This window comes from Apis florea, unplaced genomic scaffold, assembly GCF_048593485.1.
Source record: "Apis florea isolate Af1SG1 unplaced genomic scaffold, ASM4859348v1 contig_3756_pilon, whole genome shotgun sequence".
NCBI classification, from domain to species: Eukaryota; Metazoa; Arthropoda; class Insecta; order Hymenoptera; family Apidae; genus Apis; species Apis florea.
Genome location: NW_028256838.1, coordinates 1,194,765 through 1,207,935, shown reverse-complemented (window position 1 = coordinate 1,207,935; position 13,171 = coordinate 1,194,765). Strand labels below are relative to the sequence as shown.

The window sequence follows — 13,171 nt, the reverse complement described above, 5'->3', positions numbered from 1 at the left end:
GGTTGAAAGTAATATAATAATTTACTGTAATAATTCTTATATTATAGAAATTGTATATTTTATGAAATAACTTATTATTATTTTAAAAATAAAAATAGTGATATAATATTAGTAGTTATAATATTGGTTTTTTGAATGTAGAAATGAAACAGGAAAAAATTTTTTGTAATGTAATATATAAATCTAATTTTGAGTATTTTTTTGAAAAGTATAAAGAAAGAGAGAATCGATTATCAGTATGAAATTTTAACTTCGAATATTTATTAATTTCTGTTAATAAAAAAAGTTTAGTTGTTGATTAATCAATAACATAATAATATAAGATGTTCCATGTAAAATATTGGTAATGCTATGATTATTTTAGCGTATTCGATTGTTTGCCAGGAAAATATATAGTCCAAATCAATATTTTTTATAACTGTACAATAATATGCTTCTAAGTGTTTATTATATAACAAAAATATTCATCCATAGCAAATTTGAATTTTATTGATTTTTTGAAACTATAAAATGCGAAAATAAAATAATCCTTAGGCGAAAACAATAATCGAAGTTAATTTTACTTATATATATCAGAAAAATTACAATAATTAATTTTAAGAGATATAAAAAATCCTATACATATTGACTATCATTTTTGAATTATATCATCAATGATGTGATAACGAAATATCTACACTGTATGGTATAGTGAATACGATTGAATTAATAGAATTCATTGTTTTGTATAGAAAGAGTTTAATGTATTGTATCGAAAATTTTTTATTAATTCAAAAAATTTCAAAAATTAATAAATATTCAAATCATTTGAATCATTGTATAAACATTACAAAATAGTTATACATATAGTCTATTTTCTTATATTTTTTGAAATGTTTTCTAACAATTAATATAATTTAATAATTTTATTATTCACTTTTAGACGATATTATATTGTAGTTCGAAATTTGATGAAAGTTGTCTTATTTACAAATTTACTTATAACATTCATTTCAATATTTTTTTCAACAATGATTTGCACTTAAGTCTTCTTTAAATATAAATAATATAAGAGACTGAAAACATATATATTTTGTGTTTTTTTATTATTATAATTGCTTAATTTATATTAATTTCTAAATTCAGACAAGAAATTTAATAAATTATTAAAAAAACAGATGAATTAATTTTTTTTACTGATGAAAATATCGTGTCAGACAAGATTGTAAAGACAGATAAAATAGGCTTTAAACTATGAAAGTGTTGCTATAGGATAGATGTATGCTTTTAGAAGAGAAGCGATCCTTTGATATGTAAAATATTGATGATCCTCTTCGATAATGTCACATTTGAAATTTCCATCAAATATTTTAAATATAATCTCATTATAGCTTTATTTGATATGCAAATTATCTGGTTTCTCAATAGTTATTTATTTACAGCTTGCAATTTTTATTTCTTCTTTAATAATAATCATTAGTATTGTTATTAAAGTAAAATCTTATTATCTATGGATCTACTAAAAGAATTTGAAAGTCATTGAATTATATATGAATTAATTAAGATACAATGTCGAATAGATTATATTTATTATATTTATTCTATATGTATTGTTTATTTTGTGTAATTTTTTCATTATTATTTTTAATTATTAATAAATATATACTTTTTCTATATATTATATATTTATTGTATATATATATATATATAAAGAGAGAGGGAGCGAGAAGGAAGGATGTATATTTATATATTGTATATATTGTATATACTGTGTTTTATTTTATTATTTATTAATTATTATTAATATATTAAGTAATTTATTTTTCCAATTTTCTATAAGATTTTGCATAGGAAATTTTTTATGTAGAAAATTTGTTAAACGCTAGAAGATTTATTAAATTAAAGCCGATTAATTTAATAATATTAAATAAATATAATCAATCAGTACATAAATGGAAAGTATAATAATATTTGTCGCTTTGTGATAAAAACATGCAATCTGGCTTGCGATAAAAACATTCCTTTATTCTCTCTCTCTCTCTCTCTCTCTCTCTCTTTTCATTTCTATTTATTTATTTATTTTATTTAAATGTGAAAAGATTAAATTCTATCAATTATTTCAAAACTTTTTTGAATCTATTTGAAATTCCACTTTAGTTAATATAAATAAACATTTTATTTTAGTATTTTTGTTAATCATAGTTTAATTTAAAATCAAAATTTTAAAGAGATTTATATAATATAAATAAAACTGAATAAAAGAACCAATCATGCTTGTGTAATTTAATTTACATCCGAGAATTAAATACTATCAAACCCAAACTCGTGGAACGACCAGTTACCCTAGGGCCAACTAATTTTTTTTTTGGAGCTCGTTGAGATTCAACTATCGACGAAAATGATTTTTTTCCGTTGTTTACGCGTCAACAATCAACAAAGTGATTAAAAAAAAGTCTCGTACAAACTCGTGAGAAAACAACATGTTGACAAGGATTGATTCTTTGTTGAATTTTGTTTTAATCATCGAATATTAATATTTTTAGTCACCAAATATAATTTTGAGTTCTTTTGATTCATTTTTAATTTTTTTAAATCTAATACAATACAATAAAGAATTTAAAAAAAATCAAAGTTAAATAGTAAAATTGAGAAAAATTATTAAATCATAGAATTACAACAAAAACATATTTATTTGTTTTTATATACAAAGTATCTTTATAATAATATAATTGAAAAAAATGACTCTGTATTGATATAAAATAATAATATGAAAATATAAAATAAAATTTTTTCTTTTGTTTCTGAAAAAGCCAATTTCAAATATTCGAGCACACGTATGCGTTAATTACTTCTTGATTGAATTTCTATGTAAATCATATATCATTTATAAACAGTGTGAATATGATTGATTCCTTATCAATACTGTCTGTTTTTTAGATTTATAAATGAAAATACAACATACAATTTTTAAATTGTTAATTTTTATTTTATTATTATTTTATTATTAAAATAATTAGATTATTATAATGGACTAATGGAAACTGTAGTTAAAATTAATTGATAATAAAACAATAAATTATGATTTTGTAATTGCACACAACATTTATTTTATCAATATAATTGTACATACAATGATCTATATCTCTTTCTCAATAATCAAAATGTTTTTCTTGAAAATGAAATGTCAAATGGAAACATATTTTCGACTTACTTTTTCACATGTTTAGTCATTTCTTTTTCGATTATATCAGATATTTTGAACATTCAATACTAGATTACAATTATATAGTATTAATGTATATTTATAAAGTATTTTTGAAATTCTATAGATTAAAAGAAATATGAAAATTGATATGCAAAAATGTTGATTAAGACTTATTTATTAAGTTATAAGTGATTTAATTAAGTTGTTAGTGTAATTAAGACAAAATGACAGAAAAATAGGGTTATAATTCAATAAAATGGTCGATCAATATGAAATTTAAAGAGATGATAAACAAGAGAGGATGGGTATTATCTAAACCTTTAGTTTTGAATATAGTTTATTAGTTCTTGAGATATTAATAGAATTTTATTATACATTATGTTATAATACATTGAATACTATGTATTTAAATATTACTTATCTAATATACATAGTTTTCATTACAATATTAAATAATTAATGACATATATCTCAGTATCTATAAAGTGTTTCATTTACAATCCATCAAAAATATGATCACTCGTTCTCAAGAAATTAAATGCATTTAATTTACAAAATACCAAAGATGATATCCTAAGCAATTGGAATTGGAAAAAATCAATTTGCAGATAAAAGCATTTAGCATGCAATAAACGACAATTACTGTAATTTTAAACACATTTCGAATAAAAGTAATGCTATAATAGAAGATTTTACATGGGATATTTTATAAATATCAATGTCAGCCATTATTTAATATATTTTTTTATTAATATCTCGGAAATTAATAAATACGAAATATATTTTATATTTCATCTTCATCCTTATTCATCTACTTTCAAATTTCATGTCGATCCTTTTTGAAACTTTATTCAAAAATAACTTTTTTACTATATTTTTATCTCGTTCCATCGAACAACAAATTATTGATAACTTACTAAATAAATCTTCATTTTTACATACTAACATTTATATTTATTTTAATCTCTACAATTTGTCAGATTCTCTAAGAATGTCTCACAAATAAATTAACACTCTGTATAATTATAACATTTCCGCGATAAATTTTCTAATTTTAATAATAATATAACAATAATAATCGTATAATACGATAACAATATATTTTTATAATTTTCTCGTTCAGTATATTTCGTCGTTCAGGATATACAGTCTAAAGGATATCCAATGGGATGTTCTCAATGCCTATAACTATATCAGCTTAACTCATAATACTTCCTAGACTCTGGACCAATTTGTACGTCTCCTGAATCCCGGATCGGAGATGAGCATATAATTGGGCGGTCTAGATCGGGTATGGTATAGGATAGTACGAGTAAGAGGCCAGTAGGGCGAGCTAGAAGAGGCATGGTTCATCGATATCTATGATGTTAACCGAGCCGTGCTTCCCCGCTGATAGGCTGCATAATTACCCGAGGCGTGCGTTCAGCTTAACAGTCGCATCATCGTCTGATAAACACGTTATTACTGGACGATCCAACATGCATCGTTACGACGAAGCGAGAGGGAGCTACGTTCCCTTGCAAATTAATGACTATCTATTAAAATGTTACTTTCAGGTGGTCAGGTTGCTTTAGGATGTGTAAGATAATTTATTTAAATTTAAGATTAATTGTATCACAACGACTGATTTTATAAAACCATTAATTCGATTTCAGTTAATTTCTTTGTCAAGAGTTATCTTGTTCTTTTTGTTGATCTTAAATAAGTTCGAATAATTGATTATCTTATTGTATGTGTAGAAGATTCGTAGAAGTGGTAAGATTTAATTTATTCAAAGATCATTTTCGAAAAGTCATTTTTAACTTCAGATTAAGAATGCAATGAAAAGGAAACTTGTCTAAATTTCGAAATTTAGTATATCTTTATGAGATAGTTTTTTTTTTTAATATAACTAAAATGTAGCTAAAATTTAAAAGTCTACAATTATATAATAATATATAACGAATATTTTATTAAAGAAAATTTAAATTTATTGGAAAAAAATTAGAAATTTTCTAATTCTTAAAAAAAAAAAAAAAAATTAATAAGAATTATTTTTGAATTATTAGATCGTTAATTTGTTAAAAAATTCAATTTTCTATAAGAATTTCTACATTTTTGTTTAGAAATCTTAGGATTTTTTAATAAAATATTAGTATGTATTTGATATAAATTATAGATTTTAAATTACATACTTATTTATTTTATTATATAATATAATATTCTTTGAATATATTTATATTCAAAAGATAAATATATTATTATTAAATATTATTTTAGGAACAAATTTCCAATTAAGAAATAATTATTTCTTCAAATAAATCATTTTTCAATTTATTATTTTTTCAAGTATTCTTATCTCTTAAGTGGCTAAATAAAGTGGCCATATAATTTATTATTAAATAATAATTATTATAAATATTATTTGAAGTAATTACTTTTAAAATAAATCTTCCTTCCACTTTAATCACTTTGTTATAGATGTAAAAGATTTTTTATAAATTATTAAATAGATAATAATGGATTTTATATGAAATGAAAAAGATTAACATTGTTTATAATTTAATATTTATCAATCTTGTTCACAACAATCATGAATGACAATTTGTATCTTTTCTATAAATTCGAGTATTGAAAAGATAAATTAAAATTATTATACAAAGTCATATCAAAGTAATATGTAAAAATTTACTTTAATGTTACATCAAATTTCTTCTTTTGACAATATATATGTTATATATATATATATAAAACATTCATAGTTAGATACTTTTAGAGATAAAAAAGAAAAATTAGGAGATTTTATGATAAAGTTTCTCCAATTAAAATTTAATAGCTCTCTGAAAGACGTAAAATAATTTTTTATGGAATTTTTCTAGTTGAAATTATTTTTTCCTCCCCATATAAAGGGAAAAGTATAGCGAGGAGACCAGTAAAAGTGAGTTTTCTTTTCGGCTCATCTCGTTTACCGAACTAGCTATAGAAACGTGACGATATTAAGGTATGGTGGATAACACGATAACGAGTGGATAATCTCGTGGAGTGTACTGGCTAAACAACGATTACATCCTCAACTTCTCACCTTTTTCTTGCATTAAGAATGGCGCGCAACTCTTTTCTTTGAAATTTAATAACGATAAAGGATCAAATTTATTAATTCTGATTTTTTTCTTCATCGATTATTCTCGTGAATTCTAAAAAAAAAGAGAGAGAGAAAAAAAAAAGAATGATTGCTAGCAGCTAGAAAAAGTTTGAGGGAATATATAACCGATACGAAATCAATAGAAGCCCAATATAAAACTGATACTGAAAAAGTTATCAAATCGATATGTCTACCAATTTTAGTTTTTTATGACTGTTATACAAAACAATAGTTTCATGAAACGGTTTTCAAGATTTAAATTGATGCAATGGCTATTCTCGATTTTTCACTCTCAGTGACAGATACAGTGAGTGTAAAAAGTATTCGCATAGTAATTAATTTCAACAATAACGTTGTAAAACTTTGTTTACTAATAAAATTTCAATAAATAAATAATTCTTATATATAGATATAATAAGTACAATTTGTACAATCATTTCGTTAAATATATAATATAAATATTATAACTTAAACATTTAAAAATACATAGAATCATAGAATATATAATTATGAATTATAAAAATTAACGCAAGGAATAAAAAATTAATGGTTTTACAATTTTTTCATTAATTAAAAACAACTTAAGAATAATTATAGAATTATCAAAAAATGTAAAAATAATTTGGATATTAATAGATCCACTATACATCAATCAAATATTAAATCAAATTTATCTTATATATATTAAATATCCTATAAAAAATATTAAATTTCTAAAGTTAGTGAAATTTTTTAATTGTTTATTTATTTTAGTGATAACATACAACCATACGTAATTTTCAGATACATCTGTTTCTTCGAATTAATAAAATCTTTCGAAGAATGACAATAAATCTGAAAATATTATTTACACATTTTTACATTTGTAAATATTCAGAAGATCATTATATTGTAATATAATAAATATTATATGATATTTAATAAGTTTTATATATAATATATTTAATGTATCTAATAAATATAATTAAATATATCTAAAAACAATATAAACATAAATAATAATTTTATAACATTATACTCAACAAATTGAAATTACCACCATCTCTTCCATGATACGACCGAACACATAAATACAGCAGAAGATCTTACTTTAATTCATCGTCACATCAAGAAAATTAATGAATTAACGTGAGCAACATAGGATTGTTCTCATTCCATCCATTTCATTGCCAAATCGGTAGTAGAGGTTATGCGGTTGGAATCGAAGCACGAAGGAGTTAAAGTTTCCCGGCACACGATTAGGGCGCATTTATACCCCTGGCGGTTTTTTGAGTTGGCGTCAAGCCGAGGAATATCGAGACAAGGGGGAAAAAGTATCGTCTCGTGCAACGAAGCGAGACAAGAAGATACGGCTGGCGCGTGAAAGAGAAAGAGGCGAGTTTCTCGCATGACCAGAAGGAAACGTTCCGTTTCATATCATTACGCATATTTATAGGCGGCTTGCGAAACTGCTCGCTATCCTGGCACGGTGTAGCCGTTGGGCCTCGGTAAATAACAGCTTTTGAGCCCGAACCCGCAACGCCAGTCGTCCCAGTTACCTCACGTTGTACGAATAACAAATAAATACATCGGCGAAAAGTAGTTGCGGCTAAGTTACGCGGCTCACCTAACCATAAATAAACAAAGTTGTGGCATTTATGGGTGCATACTTGTACGAACAACGTAGACCTATGCCTCACCCGATGCGTTCCCTCCTACATGTTCTTACGGGAGGTGTACAAGCGACGACGCTTCTCTGAATCGTTCCTCTGCCCCTTCCACTAGAGAGATTCCATCGTTGGAGGGGAGAATGCCGATAGGTTTCCGGAATATTTTGCACAGTCTCGTGAAAGTTTTAATAACAATGTGACGGTGACTCGAAATTGGGTCGAAGGTTTCGTTAGATCTAACCTCAATTCTGCGTTACAAAGATTAGTATTAGTATATTTTAATATAATATCATTAAAATAAATAATAATTAATTTTCATTTCCATTAATTAAATGAAATTGAGAAGAATTTTTATTATGACGTGTTCTTATTTTAACCTTTTTTCTAGAAATTTTTATATAGAATGGTCTGTACAAATGTTTCTTGCTATAATTTAATGTTATTAGTTATTAGTTATTAGTATTAATTATAAGAAAATGTAAATGGAGAAATGAATAATTTAAATAGTATTAAATAGTATTATCATTAATAATATAATAATAGTTTAGAATTGGGTTAAAAACTCAAAAGCTTTTCTTAAAACCTTTTAATAGCTTTTTTTAACTTTTTAACCTTTTAATCTTTGAACTAATCTTAATTTGTTGTAAAAATTTTCTATTTTTATTCTAAAAATATAAATGAAGAAAACATTAATTATTTTCCATCGATTAAATACACGAGAAAAACTATCTATTAATTTCTTTTCTTAAAATTTTTATATACAATAGTTTTTATATACTGTTATGTATGTAATTGTTTTAGATCATAATTCTATTCCAGTTCCAGAGTTACAAAAAAATGTGAAAGGTGAAAGGTGGATGGTTCAACCATAAAGAAAAAAAGAATTTATCTTTTTTAATAGATGTAATAGTGCACATACAATTAATAATTGCATCATTTTTTAAAATGAAAATGTATTTTTATAAAATTATCGAACTAGAATATTTTCTTGATTACATATCCTCGGTTATTCCATTATTTTCTAATATTTATAACGGCAAATAAAATCGAATAAAATCGACCTAAGAAAAAAAATTAATTGTATATCTATTATTGTATTTATAAAAAGACAACTGTATTTCTTAATTTTTTTTTAACATTTTTTTACAATTGTAATAAACAATTATAATAATGTTATGGTGTAACAATTAGACCTTTAATTTTTCTTTAATTTTATTTTTATATTTATTTTAATTTGATTAAATAGAAAATTAAAATGCAAATTTTTATTTTGAATTGATTGTAATAGTTATATTCTGATATTATAAGTTTATCATTTATTTACAAAAATATTTGAAAAATTTTACTAATGTAAAATTTAAACACTAATAAAACAATTTAGTAATGTAACATATCATTTTTATTATCAAAAATTAAATCTCTAATTTAATATAAAAAGATTAATATATTTAATAAGCGACTTCTTTTTGGAATAATTGTATTATAATAGTTCCTGATACTTAAATATAATGTTCGAAAGCAACGTGCAAATAAATCCAGATAAAGTTAAATATACGTGAAATATTATACCATTAAATATACATAGAATAATACACGGTTATATATTTAAAATTATACACTGTACATATTGAAATATATGAACTTACACTCTCATAACACATAAAATAAGGATAGTCATAACATATCGGTTGAGAAAGTATAGTAAGAAAGTCTACTATATTACCGTATTAAAGTATGGTACCTATACTTCGTAAGTAGCTACGAGTTGCAAGAATGTATCGTTTGCGATAAAATATGAAAATTCTCGAATATTATGGCCGTAACGGAGTTTGTTGAAATTCCGTGATCAATTTGTTTTAATTTTGACGATTATTCATAAAAATCGAAAAAGTTAAATTTCAAAAAAATTTGCCGTAAAAATTCCCACGGTTGGCCGAAACACTCTTCTCTTTCGACCGTGAGCAAATAGAATAGAATAGAACTCCTTACTTCGGTCAAGGGAGGGGATGCAGCAAGGCCGGAAGTTCGGCAAGCAAGTTGCCGAACGAATATATACAACCGTGGCCAACTAAATGAAGCGACTTAAGTGAAAAGTTTGTTCGTATTTGGAGAAAATACTGCAGTGTTTACGTATTGAAAATACGGCTAAAATACCTACGAAACTCGTTGCCGCAGGTAGAAAATTGGCGACGCTTCATTCGAAGTGAACGGCTCATGTTAGAATTTGCATCTTTTATTCCGTAGAATACGAAACGATTGAGTATCGGAGAGGGCGTTCTACGCGATCATGGCTGGTAATTCTAATGAGATTTTAAGAATTATGTATGTAGGTAAATAAATATAAATACACGTGTGATATATTAGATAATGAAAAGATTAGTATTAAAAAAAACACGTATCTAATTTTTCAGATGTATAATGTAAAATAGTTTCTGTGAAATTTTGAATTTATGGTTCTTAAAGGTTTTTTAAGTTTCAATTTTTTTTTAAATAATATGATGTTTTAAAATGAATATATAAGATATATTTCTTATATACTTCTTATATATTTTTCTTTTTATATTCAAAATGATACGAGAAATCAATTTATGAAGAAAATTTGTGAAATATCTTGATGACTGTTTAGTTTTCTTTCTTTTTATATTTAAAATTAACTAGAAAATAATTTATACAAAAAAAAAAATAGTAAAATAGTAAAATAGTAAAACAAAATAGTAAATAATTAAATTTAAAAAAAATACAATTGCAATTTATAATATCAAACAATGTAAAATTTTTCTCTATCATTTTTTTTTATTTATTTTTATTTATTTCATTTATTTCATTTATCATAGAATTATAGTGTTCCCAAATATGTATTTTTTTAAATGTTTTATTTTAAACTTTATTAAATTTAAAAATATTTACAAATAGAAATATATGTGTGAAAAATAATGACAATTCGAATATTTTTAATAAATTATTGTAAACAGTAGTATCAATGCTATCAAGTGTATAATTTAGACATTATATGAGAATTGACAGATTGGAAAATCCTATTATACGACTGCAATCGCAGTAGCGATAATGAGAGTGCAGCCCGTCGCATTATAGTTTACAGTACACTAAACTAACGTATCTCTTCCTTGTTTTATGAGGTGTATATACCTTACGATAAGACTTTGTTCAGGTCGTTCTCGCGAAAAGCAAGATTCACGATTTGCTAGAAAGGAGGCGTAGAACTTAGAACTTGGATGCGATTAATTTAACTGACGAATACGATTTCAGTTGAAAATTTATCGCGTTTATACATTGTAATTCACTGATTATAGTGTAAAACATAATTTGAATAAGGAGATTGTTAGTAATTATAATAATGTCAATCGAAGTTAATCGAAACCAAAATGATTTATTTAAGATTATAATTTGCACAAGATAGAAAACAAAACCGAAAAATGAAATAAATTTTAAGTTAAATTAAAAATCTAATAAACATTTCTCTTACAATTTTAAAAGTAAATCTTTTATTTATACATTTTGTATATAATTAAGAATAATAAAGAATTATTTTTGAAAATTATGCTTTTTGTTAATTTGTCTTTTTTTGTATAATGAAAATAAAAACCAATTCTTTCTTTTCACAATTAATAAATTTTTAATTTATAACATAAATTAATAATATTTTTAATTTATAAACATAATTATTATATTTTATGTCTATTTTAAACTTTATAATAACTCATATCAATAAAAATGAATTACAATATTTAAAAAACTATTTAAAAAAAAATAAATTAACTTTTATATATTATCGATTTTGAGAAATTTATTTCTCAAAAAAGTTTATTTTAATTTATAATTTAAAAATTGATTGATTAACTTTCATTCCAAACGATCTTTTTTAGATTATCATAAGTATTTAAAAAATTGTAAGAGATACTCTATGCATACATTAATCTCTTCAGGGACACTATATCTCTTTACCGACATCAAAGACACTGTTGCAATACTTTCAAAGCAGTGATTGTCAAATAAAATAAAATATTACCAGTGTTTCAAGTTTTTGTAATTTTATTATTAAAAAATTCTATAACGAAGACTTCTTGAACAAATTTTCTTTTTTTTACTTAAAATAATTCTAATTTAAAAAAAAAAAAAAAACTAGAAGTACGCATATATATCAATGTCCCCAAAGAGGTTAAAAAATAACGTGAAAAATAACCTGTTGTTATTCTCGGCACGCGTTTCGAATCAACGGAAAAATTAATAACGAAGGCCACGATACACAGCGAAAGCTTCTGGCAAAAAAGAACAATCGTTCGTAGCGGCAAGGGGCCACGCTTTATGACCGCAACTCGTTTATCAGAATCGGATAACCACGCAAAGACATTTCTCTTGTTCGAACTCTGGCACGTATGAATATAACATTCGTTTACTGGCGCGCTCTATCGGTAATCCGGCAATACTGGGGGAATTTCTCGAAACAAGAGCAAAGTCGTGCGGCTAATATTGGGTGTCTGGTAACTGGAAAATGGGGCATAGATCAGGTTGGCTGTAGCGGCAATTCAAAGACAGAATGTCGCGGCTATTGCGTTTTTACACCGCGTGGACCAGTATTCCCTTGTAGTTTCACTATACACCCGTTCCACGATAAACACACACACGTACATAATACAGAGGCATATGTACATGTACTTTCTTTCCCCCGTGTTTCTTCGTTTTTGCCCGATATAAATCAACTCCACCGCCACCGTAAACTTTATTTGAAAGTACCGGGCTGAAGATTTAAAGCTGTAGACAAAAATAATCCAGGGAGGAAGGAGGATAGAAAACGGCATGTGAAACGGATGTGGAACGAGGATGGAGGGGGTGGAGGAGAGAAAGAGAGAGAAAGAGAGAGATGGAACGAAAGAATGAGAGTTTTCCCACGTAGATGGGATAGGAAGTAAAGTCGATAAGATGTATTGGTCCGTGAACAACATTGGTTGCAGGACTAACACTTCTTTACGTCCAGCAAAGGGTCGAAATTGCTATACCTACTGTTACACTGTTCTTCCGTAAACGAAAGTGAAAAGAAAGTTTTTTGTTTGTAAGCGTGCCGTTATTTTCCACGATAATTCTTGCCTATATTTTTCTTCTTCTTTTATATTTTTTACGTTATATATACGGAAGCATTGGAAGAATGAAAAGCATATCGATTGTTAATAAAATAGAAATAAAAATGAATATGAGTATGTT

General features: G+C 25.0%; 1 long non-coding RNA gene across 1 annotated transcript; it reads right to left on the bottom strand.

The window, feature by feature from the left end:
* Positions 1-7,226: 7,226 nt before the first annotated feature.
* On the bottom strand, positions 7,227-12,373 carry LOC147656490 (uncharacterized). The gene is made up of 3 exons (XR_015294353.1): positions 12,156-12,373; positions 7,985-8,202; positions 7,227-7,911 (listed from the first exon to the last, which is right to left on the bottom strand). It is a non-coding gene; the product is annotated as an uncharacterized LOC147656490 (long non-coding RNA).
* Between the last annotated feature and the right edge of the window lie 798 nt (positions 12,374-13,171).